Source organism: Lygodium microphyllum, chromosome 2 (genome assembly GCF_053477565.2).
Source record: "Lygodium microphyllum isolate KBCC chromosome 2, Lygodium_microphyllum_v1.1.10, whole genome shotgun sequence".
In the NCBI taxonomy this organism is placed as follows: domain Eukaryota; kingdom Viridiplantae; phylum Streptophyta; class Polypodiopsida; order Schizaeales; family Lygodiaceae; genus Lygodium; species Lygodium microphyllum.
The window spans coordinates 62954629-62964519 of record NC_141136.1 but is presented as its reverse complement, the minus strand read 5'-3'; positions in this window follow the sequence as shown (position 1 = coordinate 62964519).

The window sequence follows — 9891 nt, the reverse complement described above, 5'->3', positions numbered from 1 at the left end:
TTCGAGGATATAATAATGTAGAACGAAGCGTTTGTCTGTATGAGTAATTTTAACAGTGACTTTAAAGTACTGAAATAAAGAAACTAAGGTAAGAGTTTTAATTTGAAACTTTAGAGTTAATAACTTTATAAAGAACCTTTATTTAAAACCCTAGACACATAAAATCTATAACTCCAAACTCATTTTCACTTTCATTCTCCACTTCCCTACACTTGTGCTCTCCTTTCTTCTCTCTTTGTGTGCCATGGCTACCACTCCCGCCTTCGCCGCATGGATCAGCTCCACATGCTACGCGCACATAGGGGACCAGATATACCCTAGGTTTTGCGTGACCTTGAGTCTAGAAAGCTCGCTTTCTGCTGTAGACCCTGACTCTAGTATACTAGCATCGTTTTGTGATGCAGTGAACCCTCTCACTTGCTCTATTCCCGACTCCACTCTCAGGTGGGATCCCATGGATTTTTTGTATAGTTTGCATGCTGGATCCAGCCATGCAAAGGTGATAAGTTGAGCCCTAGTGCATGTGGGGCAACATCTCTGCGCTAGAGAGGTGCCCACCTCGTCTCACAGGACCACGTCACGATGGATCTCATTGAGAGGGATGCCGCCTTTGCCATATATGTTATGTGCACTGAGGTGCAAGAGGACAGTGACGAGGACATCGACGCACCCTCTCAGCCACTACTAGAGTACTTTGAGAGGGAGCCTGAGGAGATCACTCTCGATCTGAGTGTTGAGGCAGCACAGAGCTTGGCCATTGTGCACCCACCTCCCTGCCCTGATGAGATGCCCACGAGCGAAGAGCCACCCCTCTCTTATCTATGCTATCACCATCGAGGGGGTGGAATATCTACTCATGCAGGATGTGCTACAGTTGTTGGAGCTTAGGGAAGAAGAACTATACTGTATCATGGTGCGTGATGCACCTAGTGATTTCATAGATTTTGATTTACAGGATGCCCCACCACATGTTGATGAGGTGGCTCGTTATGATGGCACGAGCATCGATGACATCTCTACCATTGTGAGCATCCAGGAGCTTATTGAGGATGCGGCGCCACAGTATCAGATCTCTGATGAGGAGTTCGAGCGGTTGCAGGAAAGCCTTTTTGGTCCTCGACCTGACTATGCAGTGCCTACCCAGGAGAGAGACGAGGGCGGCCCAGTGGAGGCAGGAGCAGACCTAGATGATCCATTACAGCGGCAGATAGATGATGTAGAGAAGGTAATGTTCTCGGTTTTCTATGAAACTTAACCAGTAGGGCCTCTAGGGCATCGGGAGCGCACACATGTGTTTTTGTCGGGATCGGGCCCCTAGATGTGCCCTGGCCGAAGACTCGCGTCTGGGGGCCTGAATCCACACATGTGTTTTTGTCGGGATCGGGCCCCCAGATGTGCCCTGGCCGGAGGCTCACGTCTGGGGGCCTCTGCAGACGCGAGCCTCCGGCCAGGGCACATCTGGGGGCCCGATCCCGACAAAAACACATGTGTGCACTCCCGATGCCCTAGAGGCCCTACTGGTTAAGTTTCATATAAATATGATTTATATATCTTCAACACACTCCATGCATAGTGAGTCTGATACTGAACTTGTGTGTTGCAGGAGATTGTCTATATAGATGAGTTTTCATCTAGGCAGGGTGGCCGATCTGGTAGCCAAGGAAGGGTGCAAGACTCGGCATTGAAGGAGTATGTTGGGCAGCTTGTCAACAACATTATTGTATTTCATAAGACATGCTCCCCTGCCTTTGCCGAGAACTTCTTGAAGTTGAGGGCACTAACAAAGGCTGGGCCCTTCAAGACCATCCCGACCAACTCCAGCCTGGAGAAAGTAGTGTTGCTTCGACGTTCGAAGCTACTCTACTTATTCACGAGTACTAGGTCTGGCCCACTTTTCTCCATGGTGGCCCGTGGCATGGTTGCCGGTGTTGAAGACCCCACTGTCATTAGACAGGAACTATTGGGGCAAAATGTATTGTTGCCTATGATCAAAAATAGCTCTGACCATGGGGAGCCTAGCTCGAAGAAGCCTATGAGAGAATAGATGTACTTATTGCCTATTGATATCGCATCACTGATGTACTGCACTTTGTAATCTTCTCTTCAAGTAATGAAAACCGATGTTTGTTGGATTCGCGTGCAATGTCGTTTGTGATACGTGTCATTTACTGTTGTTTTTTACTTGAATGTTACGTTTATTTGTCGAATTTATACGTAACACGATTCGTACCCTAAATTTAATACGCAGTGCTTTATCGAATTCGTGCGCAACATGTATTTGTTCGAACGCATGTAACGATAACTCAACGACGTAAATAAAATAAATATCAAGCGACTAAACAAAAATAAGACACGCCAAAAACTTTGTATTTGTATTAATAACAATTTTACATGGGGTCCATTACAACCAAGGCTTTACAAAATGTCTTCAGAAGCTACATTCCATGTGCTTTTGAGTTGTACACCTCTATCCTTGCTGACCTCCGCGTGGACTATCTTTCCATCGCCGAAAGAACCTGACTATCCGCAGATCCCTGTCGGTGACGGTGACCCTCCTTGCATGCACCGCTGCATAGACTGAGTCTCCAAATAAGTCGATGAGGTAGGCTTCAGCAGCTTCTTGTAGTGCGAGGAGGGCCTGGGCAGTCCAGCGATCTGGTTGTTTTGCGCGTGATGTATCTGGAAACTGGGTCCTGTTGTTCATGATCAGTATGCCCTCCATGATCTCCCGCACCAACTTCTGGAATGGAGCCTTCGGTATCAGGAGGTGAGTGGTCTTCTGGTAGTGGCGGATCTCGCGAAGAGCCACTATGCCTGGCTTCCATCGACGCTTGTGATGCTGGCGTCGTGATGGTGGTGGTGGAGCTGGAGGACGTGGCTGCCACATGGAATTTCCGGGGGGTATCTCTGGGCCGCTTGCTTGGTGCGTACCATGTCTTCTAGGAGAGAGAACTCAGAACTCAAAAGTGAAATGTGTAAAATGAGGTGAAACTTTAAACTTATAGCCAAACTTTTCAAAAACCCTAAAATTTTAATTAATGAATCCACACTTTGGAAAAATATCACCAGTGCTCCGATTCACATGAAATTTTACCTGTAGACTCCTCAAGGACACATCAACCACCCAAAAAAAATTTGGCCCCAACAGAAGCCTGGGGATTCAAGGCCCCAGACGCGAGCCTCCGGACAGGTGACCCAGAGGCTTCTGATGGGGCCAAATTTTTAATATAAATGAGTTTTTCTAATGCCCAACATGAGGGTGAAGTTTCACCAGATTCCGATTTATAAATTTGACGGTTCAATTTTTTTTGGAAAATACGTTAACTGCATTATACTGCACTGATAATGTATTGTCAACCTCGCAACTGTAGATTAAATGTACTGATAATGAGTGTATGCAACTGCAGATTAAATGTATTGTCAACCTCGCAATGCGAAACATTGGAAACTTAAAAATTGACTAAAAATAAATCATGGGTAAAATGGAATATCGCATATCGGATATACTGTTGCCAAACCACTAAATATAGTAAGGATATAGTGCATCGGCCCATGTACAACCGATCATCGACGTGTACGTGGTTGCACATTGAATTTATCCTCAACAAAACTACTTATAAAATTGGAAACTTGAAAATTCACACAATGCGAAACATGGTCAAAATAGAATATCACATATTGGATTTAGCATTGCGAAACTATGAAATACATGGTAGATAGTGCATCGCACCAAGTACAACTAGAGCTAGGGAAAATTTAGCTCCATTTTGCAGGCCACTACTATCAAATACTTGAAGGTCTACTGGAAAGATAACCCAAAACTAAGCTCCTTACAATCTACAACCAAACCTGAGCTAAAAACATAGATCCAATTACAAGGTAGCTTCTCAAAGCATATTGTTGACATTAAGATTAAATGCATCCTTGTTATTGCGGATCCTGCGAACAAGAACCAGATCTATGGGCTTAATAGTGATACGTCGGGCATGAATGGCTAAAAGTTGACCATCACTCATTAGATCAATCAAGTAGCTTTCAGCTGCTTCTTGGAGAGCAAGCAAGGCTTGGCTTGACCATCGCCCCACATTCCTTGCCTGGTTCCTCGAAAAGAACTTGTGATGATGCCCTGACTGTAGATCTTGCAGCATTTCTCGCACCAACCTGGAGAATGGTGCCTTAGGAATAATCAAGTCGGCACTCTTCTGGAATTCCCTTATCTCGCGTAACGCAGTTGTGCCTGGTCTCCATCTTCGCTTTTTATGTGTTGGAGGGCGTGTATTACGAGCTGGAGTAGTAGTGGGAGGTGGAGCAGCTGGAGCATGTGGACCACCATTTTTGGACAATGGCAAACCATCATTATCGACCACACTAGGGCCACCATTGTTGGCCACAGTAGCGCCACCATTATTGGCTGCAGTAGGGCCACCGTTATCGGTCTCACCAGGGGATCTTTGTCACTCACAGTATGCTCACTAGATTTGGAAGAGTGTTGAGCTCTTGCTCTCGCAGGCGCCTTTTTGATAGGAAGCTTGGAACGTGCCATGGCTGTGATGATGAAGGATAGAAAGATGGAGGGTAGAGTGGAGAGCAATGGGAAAAAATGAAAGGAGAGACAACTTAAATACGAAACTTTCAAACTTACTGTGGTGTAAATGAATTTTAAATTTATAATTTCATTTCATTTCTCCATCCCATCCCTACCTCTCTCTATCTCCTGACACCCCCCTCATGCCCCCCTCTCTCTCTAGGCCAGTGAATGTTCCAATGTTTGGAATTTTCATATCGTTGTCTTAGGATTTCAAAATCGACTTTTCATAATTAAAAAACAAAGTTCGAAATCGACTTTGAAAAATATAGTGACAAACCTTTGAAATTTTAAAGAAAATTTATAAGACTTCTCATGTTAGAGATATGAGTATTGATGTGTCATATCCTTGGGACTTGTGCTCTCTTGTGGACTCTAAATGCATCAAAATTATTATCTTTATCTAGGTCTCCATTTTTTGCCATCTCTCTCTTGGGTTGCCAACCATTCTACGTGCCGTTGTCTAGCTATGTTGTTTTCATATCTTGCTTTTATTCTGCTTGAGATGTTTTGGACTTCTTTTCTTTTTTCTCGTATCGTATCTCTAGTCTCCTATACCACCATTGGAATAATTGCCTCATAGAATTGGAATCATTGATGCCACCTCCATGATCAGTTGCCTTTTGAAAAGCACAAGCTTGCCAGTGAGATCTTTCCATGCCTTGAGTTGACCATATTGCCAAACTTCCTTGATCTGCAAAGTATGGACCATGTGCTTCAAGTATATGCTGCAGAAGAAAAGAGATTAGAAACACAAAGTAATTCGAAATGATGATTTTTTTTTGCAATGGTGATAATACTGACCATGTAGTGTGTTATGCTATTTGTAGTCCATGCCTCCACCATGGACTTATGAAATTTAGCAGATGTCTCTTTAAATGCATTGGCATCTCCATCCATAAACCTCAACTTCTGTAAGAGAGCTGCTAATCTATCTAGGTGTATCCACACTTCTGCCTTCGCAATCCTCGTTCGTCCCCCATTTCTCCAATCTGAAACAGCAAGGTGCAACTTTTTCCATGCTTCGTACTTCTCTGGTTGTTTTACTAGTATATTGCCTTCCTCATCTCGAGGTGGAGATAAAAACTTCCTAGCCTTGGGTCCACCAAAGCATGGTTTACAAGGAACATTTCCACTCTTCCCCGATTTTTTCTCGTCCTTTTTTATTTCTACTTGGCCTCCGTGCAATCCAACTTCAGAGAGGACTTGTTCTACCTTCTTGCATGTAGCATCAGATTCTGACACGGGCTACATCTTGTATGCAAAGCATATGTATTCATATACTAGCTTCTCAATTATTCTAACCAAACAATGCAATGTGCAAAAGTGAACCCTTGTTAGTGGTATTTCCAAAATAGGGCGCCAGTTTGGATCCACTGGAATTAGCATTCAATTTCTCATGACTTTCTGATCACGTGTTGGAGCACCCTGTTGTCCTGCCTTGGCAAGCCATTCTTTCTTTCCATCTTTCCCTTTCTTCCTAGTTTGCATGCAGTATATGCATGGAAATTTTGCATTTGCTGCATTTGATAAACCAAACATACACTTCAATGTTTTTAAATCACTTGCAAGATGCCATTCAACTTGATAGTCCCCAAACCCCTCAATGTGTAAAACTGCTCCATTATTTTGCTGTTGAATAGCAATGGGTATATTAGTGAGGTTAAAAAAAACTTTAAGTACTTCATGGTCCTCCTTTGGTACTTCAAATGCTGCAAGCCACCATATTTCATTCTCCGATTATACACTGAAGTATAAAGGATGTTTTTCATCGATGTTGGGATCCAATGCTCGATTCATAAGTGTTATACTCACACGCTCAAGTTTTTGCCCCTTGATAATCTCACTCTCATCAAGTTTGAGGACAAACTTAAGCTTGCCTCTACATTCTTCCATAGCCATATTGTAGAACTTGACCATAGCAATCTGAACCCTACATATATCCAATACAAAGTTGTTGGATGCATTCAATACAAAGGAAACTTCTTTGGAACCATACTTCAATATGTGTGTGTGTTCCAGATGTGTAGGCTCACCAATTAGTTCTAAAACTTTCTCATTTCTTCTGCCCTAATTTACTATATGTCACTCTATCACTTATTTTCTTTGTTCATCTCACACTGTCCTCTTTATCCCCCCCTTCTCCCCTCCTCTCTCTCTCTCTCTCCCCCCTCTCTCTCTCTCTATGAATTGATGCTTAAGGACTGAACAACAACTGTGAAGAATAATAACATCACAAAGATTAAAAAAATAAAGATACCTCCATTATCACTGGATTGCTTGTAGTATAGACTGTTGAAGACGGAGATTTCTTACTGCATATTTCTGAAGAGGAAGATGGCTTGTAGCAGGGTAGAGTGTGTTGTAGATAGAGATTATTTGATTTCAACAAATGGTATCAAAGCTACTCCTCAATGCTGCTTCAGAAGAACTCATATGCAAGAAACCATATTCTGGAGGGAAAGAGAAGAATGCACAAAATTTGGGACAAAACTAGAGCTTTCTGAGGGAATGAAAAAATGCCCAGAAATAGGTATATACTTGTCCAAAAAAGATGAAAATTTACAAGGAAACTCTCGAGTCAAAAAGGTGTCTCTGGGTAAAAAATAATCTTAAAATATGATGTGTACGTCATTTTATATCATTTTTTAACTTCCGCCCTTTTAAGAAGCGAGAATGAGAATGATTCTAATATATTTTAATGTTGAAAAGTCATGAGGGCATTAAAGAGTCATGTATCAATGATTGGCTGCGTTTTTAGAAAAAATAGAATTGTATTTTTTTAGTTATGAGGATTTTGAGAAAAAGTGACCTTATCCTGCAGTTTGGGAATAAAATAATAGGTGAAATCTATTGAAAACACAAAAATGATATTTGCTTGATTGTAGAAGATCTCTTTTTATAATATTATTTTGGAATCTCTTTTTAGAGAGAGAGAGGTGAGAGAAACCCCTTAAGGGGCAAAAAAGAGAGTCCATATTTCTCCTAATACTCAATTTTCGAGCATCCCAGGGAGGTAGCCCATATATCGGGTACTTTAGATTTTTTGGAGATCATGTCGTCTATGTTAGGAAATCATAGGTCTGTGGGGAGTACAGAGACAACACACCAAGGGAGGTGGCTTTGGAATTTCTTCTGGAAAAGTGTATGTTGATGATTCAGCTATCTTGGACTGCGGGGTGTTACCACCTTTTCCACAACCAGCTTCCCGTCCAAGGGTATTTCTACCTTTTCTCGGAATGAAGCCTGCTGTGACAGGGAATTGCTTCTTTTTCTCCCATATTAGTTTTTTTTTTTTCCTTTCTTTCTTTCCTACTTCCAAGGGTGTTTCCACCTTTTCTCAAAGAATAGGTCAGCATGACATGGACCGAAGTCATTTTCTCCCATGGCCAATATAGTTTTATTTTCTTTTTTTTTCTTTTTCTTATTGTCTATGAAGCGTCGAATGGCAGGAATGCCATGTATCAGAACCATCCTCGCCACCTTTATTGCATCAAACTGAAAGGAAACCAAGGGGGAGGGGAAGGTGGCTGCGAGGGGCTATTAGAACATAACCACATCTTCAAGATCAACAAGAGGGTTATTAGGAGCATTAGGTAAAGCCATCTCGAACATTGTGCAAAGAATGAGGAAGCTATTGACGGTGATTGTCAAGATCCCTAGGGGGTAATACTTCTTGAGGCAATCGCCATTAATAAGGAAAGGATCATCATGTCTAGACTTGGATTGAGCCATTTAGATTTATGAAAGTACCTTATAAGGACCCATCCAGCGTTGTTGAAGCTTGCCTGGAAACTTGCCAAATCAAGAATCATAAGCAAGGACTAAGTCACCTTCCTTGAACTCCTTCTACTTGATGAAGCTGTCATGATAATCTATCTTGTAACAAGAAATCTTCACGTAGCATCATAGAATCAATTCTCCCACGGTTTTATCTTCAACAAAATTCATCATTCTCTTCATATTATTCATATTTTTCATTGATAGACAAAGAGAACACAAGAGAAACACCAATTTGAATGTAAATAATCACATAGTATTCATCTTCATTTTCTTCTTAGTTTTCTCTCACAGTCTTTTATAGAAAGATACATTGTTTGGCATAGAAGTGGCTATTTCTAACTCTCTCTTTCTCTCTCAATCAATAGTACATCGCACCCTCACTACAATACTCTATAATCACTCATAATAATACTTCTTTGGTCGTGGATGCCCCTTCTAGAAGGTGTGTCTGATATGGAAGGTCACGAGAGCCACTACAGTGACTCTTCATAGCTCATCACTGTCACTTCACTCCAATCTTCTCTTAAGTCTTCAGCAACTGCTTCTTCCACTTTCTTGAGCTCTTTTGAACTTACATTCACCTCAAGGCTATAAAACTTCCCCAAAGTCACACATACATTCCACATAACACTTACAGAAGCATACATAACAGAACATAAACAGAGCAGGAATAGAGGCTCTATAGAAGCTCAACATAAGGTTTTCAGAAGGTCAACAAAAAGCATCAGAACCACATAACTCATACTAAAACCATTCCAAAATATCAAAAACCGTTCAATGACCTTTCAAAAGACCTCAACTTCCATCAATCATTAATCCATGCTTCACACAAAAAAAAGCCAAAACAAAACAGAAGCCAAACAGAAGCAATCAGAACCTCAATAGAGCCTATCAGAACATCACAAAGCCTCAAATTTCTACTGAAAATCATCATGGGCTTCCAAAAAACAATCAATCTCATCTAAAATATTCTCAAACACTTCCAAAACAATCAATCATCACTTAAGATACTTCAAAAATCAACCATTCATGCCTCAAAAACAACAAAAAATCAATCAAAAAACCTAGTCATTTCAACATTCAACATGCATAAAACAGCTTAATGTAATAAATCACAGTAGTGAGAAAAAGAGAGCAAACAATGAGCTAATAGTGATCCAAAGTCAAGTATGACTGCCAAGTATCCTTCATGAAGCGAGCATGTAACAAACACTATAGCAACCAAGAACCATGAGCCAAACACCCAAATGTGTCAAAGCAATCAATGTTAGTAGAAGGATATAAGCCCTAGCATAAAGAACTCAGAGAGTAAGCCAAGCTAGGTGTATGCCTAACCGATAGGGCTGGTGTATGCTCAAAGAGAAGACGGATCAAATCAGCCCAAAAGCATCTAATGTAGACAAGTATCTATCAAGAGCATAGACATGTAAGAGATCCTAGTCTCATCTACTCAAGAAGCTCAATTACATAAACCAAAAGCTCTGCAATATCTAGAGATATCATGAAGCTCCCATTGGCAAAAA